This window comes from Pinus tabuliformis, chromosome 3_1 (assembly GCF_031772625.1).
Source record: "Pinus tabuliformis cultivar Carrire ecotype Pingquan chromosome 3_1, CPIR1, whole genome shotgun sequence".
Taxonomy (NCBI): Eukaryota; Viridiplantae; Streptophyta; class Pinopsida; order Pinales; family Pinaceae; genus Pinus; species Pinus tabuliformis.
This window is the reverse complement of record NC_142301.1, coordinates 945,884,625-945,888,432: the sequence shown is the minus strand read 5'-3', so window position 1 is coordinate 945,888,432 and position 3,808 is coordinate 945,884,625. Positions and strand designations below refer to the sequence as shown.

At 38.1% G+C, this 3,808-nt stretch overlaps 1 pseudogene; it reads right to left on the bottom strand.

Annotated features, from left to right (window-relative positions):
• Nucleotides 1-1,100: 1,100 nt before the first annotated feature.
• Nucleotides 1,101-3,203, bottom strand: LOC149190902 (UDP-glycosyltransferase 92A1 pseudogene; annotated as a pseudogene).
• Nucleotides 3,204-3,808: the final 605 nt, after the last annotated feature.

Here is a 3,808-nt window from a genome sequence, read left to right as displayed (position 1 = left end):
AAATTATAATCTCATTTTTATTTTGTAATTTAAGCCAGCAATCAAGTTAACTTCCACTTTTGTATGACAAATCGAAGAGATGTAATAAAACATTTTTTTTTAAAACGAAAAGGTATTATAAGAATTGAGGATGCATGGACTAAACAGCCGTATCGTAAGGCAATCTAACATATCCGTAAAAGAGGGAGATTTAGCAACTGTAAAAATATAATATTAAATTCTAAAAATTATTATGATTTGAATGTGTATATATTTTTTGGTTTTCATATCTGTTCTATTTTATTTTGTGTTTATGTATAATTTTTTAATTATTATAACAATTATAAATTATAATTTTATTATAAGAAATAATTATTTTATAAATATAAATAATATTTTTTAGATTATTATATGAAATATAAAAATATAAAATAATATTAGGATAAACTTAAATATATGATAAATTTCAATATTGCTACCTAAATTTTTAATTTTTTAATTTTAATTTTATAAAAAATAAAATATAAATATTTATGAAAAAAATTATTTATTAAATAAATTTTAATATATATCTTTTTATATAAAGAAAAATAAGTTAAAATATAAAATTTGGATATATAACTTTTTATATAAACAAAAATAAGTTAAAATATATAAAAGAATAACAGAAATTGATTTTTAATAGAAATTTTCTTATTAACTATAAACATTATTTTACAAATAATTTTAATTTTATATATATAAAGCTTTTGGAACAAAATATATACAAATATAAATATATAATTTTATTAATAAATGATAAATTTATGCCACACATAAATATGGAAATAAATACATATTTTATTTAGGACCTTACAATATTGTAATTTACATGAAAACTGTTCATCCCATCAACTTTCTTGAAAATTGTGCATCCAATAGAAATTGAATGCATGGTTTGAAAAGTAGTATTAAAACAGCACAATACTAGCATATCTTAATCACAATAGTATGGCAGGATACAAATATATGGAAATCCAATAGAAATTGAATGCATAGTTTGAAAAGTAGTATTAAAACAGCACAATACTAGCATATCTTAATCACAATAGTATAGCAGGATACAAATATATGGAAATAAATCCATACCTTACAATATTGTAATTGACATGAAAATTGTTCATCGAATCAACTTTCTTGACAATTGTGCATCCAATGAAAATTGAATATATGGTTTGAAATATAATATTAAACAGCACAATACTAACATATCATGATCACAATACTATAGCACAATACTAGCATATCATGATCACAATACTATAGCAGGAAAAAAGATGCATTCGATCACAATACTATAGCAGGAAAAAAGATGCATTCAATCAATAGAAGTACTGCCAGCTAGTAACCTGCCGTGGAGACTTCCTCACCATCAGTTCCTGGTTTTGGTGCGCGGAATAGTTTGTTGATTTCTGCTATGAAATCATCAACGTTGGCAACTGAAGAACCTTTGACGACTCTGCCTTCGTCCGATGTGACTGCTCTGGTAGCTGCGTCTCTCATCGCCATTGCCCTCTTTTTCATTGTGATTCCACGCTTCTCCTTCGTGAGAAGTTTCACAGTCCTCTCCACATTCGTCCTCTGCAGTTCTGCGTCGACACCCCTGCAAATCTCCACGCTCATGCCCACCACCTCCTCCAACAGCTTGGAGTTATAAAACTGATCTGCTGCCATAGGCCACCCGATAATGGGCACCCCCTGGCTTATGCTCTCCATAATCGAATTCCACCCGCAATGGCTAAGGAACCCGCCGATGGATGGGTGGGAGAGAATCAGCAGCTGCGGTGCCCATTCTCTGATGAGCAATCCCTGCTTTTTCTCACTCATTCGCTTCTCAAATCCCTCGGGCAGGAAATCCGATGAAGCGCCGTTCGCCACTTGATCGGACGGTGGTCTCACGGCCCAGATGAACGGGTGTCCGCTTGCTTCAAGGCCCAGCGCCAATTCTTGCGTCTGGGAACACGAGATTCTCGCAAGTGTGCCGAATGAGATATAAAGAACCGACGATGGAGGATGAGAATCCAGCCACGTCAGCAAAAAATCTCTGGTGGCCACTTGAGCAGAATAGCCCTTGTAGTTCGAAGCCCCGCCGACAACACCCTCTGGAAGCAGAGGACCCACCGACCACACTCGACCGCAACCAGTCGTTTTCATATGTTCAAGAAACTCCGGTTCCAGGTCGTCGAAGGTGTTGAGCAGGGTGCCCCAACTCTGGAGATTCTTGGGTATCTGCCGCTTCAAAAACTGATACCACGGGTCGGTCTCATTGGTCATCATGAGGCTGAGAGGGAGCTGAGATTTATGAAACCAGACGTCCGGAAAATCAGGAGCGAGGGAAAATACATCGGAATCGGTCTGCTTGTGGGGAAGATGCAACCACAGAGAATAATACACAGACGTAGAAAATGCCCCGGTGGTGCTGAACGTCACCCTCGGTATGCCGACTCTGTTGGCGACGTCGAGACTCCAACCGAAGAATATATCGGTGACAACGCACGTCGGGCGTGCGCCCGGCTCATCTGAGAGGCGTCGCAGCAACTGCTCAAAGGGGTGTTGAAGCATCTCGCAACCGCGTACGAGAGAAAAAAAGAGATTGTAGGGAAGAGAGTCAGTGTTCTCCACATCGGGGGGCAGGCCGTCGATGCCCTTCGGAAACTGCAGTTCCTCCAGGCGGATGTCCATGCTTCCATCGCCTCTGCACGCGGCACCCACCATGGACTGCAATTCCATAACATTTTTAGGAGTATTGACGATTGTTACGATAAATCGCCCTCGCTTTGCAAGAAGCTTGGCGAGATCAAAGAAGGGGATGATGTGACCCTTGGCCATCAGAGGAAACATCACCACATGAGGCCTGCTGTTACATATAATCCTCTGCGGCGTTGCCATTCTGATACGTAGCTCGCAACCAACTATTTGCTGTAAAGCCTAAAAATCACACCAGTTACTGCTATACTTAATAATCACACAAGTTACTGCTAAAGGCTCAAAGGCTTAAGTTGTAAGTATGGGAAATAAACAGTATGGGGAAGAATGTATTTTTAATAGTCAACGAAATTCGTCGGCAGATTTTAAGCCATACGACACGACTACATTACAGATTCTTCGTCCCTCTTGCATTAGGCGGTGAATCCATTCATTTTCAGTTCGCGTGAAGCTCAAGCGTGGCAGGTGCCTGGCTATACAAGACGACCATAAAGACACTTCCGTACCCTCTCTCGGTAGCTCGTGAGTTTCTTAAATTTTGTAGTAAAATGAAGGGAAGGAAATAAATGAGGAAGAAAATATTCCTACGGAATGACGTCCGCGTCAAGCTCGATCGTGGCAAGTTCTAGGCCATACGAGACGACTATACAGACCCTTGCGTACCTCTTTGCTTAGGCGGTGAATCCTTTATAAAAGACAAAGGGGTATCGTCTGAATCGAGATAAGATTGAGATGTCGGTTACGCAATGTACTTTCGGTTAAAATACTAATTACTCCGTATGGAGAAGTGGGTTAAAACTAAAAGCTAGTTAATTGAGTCAAGTTGAGGTAAGTCATTGTTGAATTTAGTGTGGGGTTGCATGTCAAGTTATGTTAGGCAAGTCGTTAATCAAAAAAGTTTAAATACCCCTAGTTAATTGAGTTAAGTCGAGGTAAGTCATTGTTGAATTTAGTGTGGGGTTGCATGTCAAGTTATGTTAGGCAAGTCGTTAATCAAAAAAATTTAAATACCCCTAGACTTTTATTGTAATCATCAAGTTTTGGTGTGTGGTTGCATGTCAAATTATTTTGGGTAAGTCCCTAG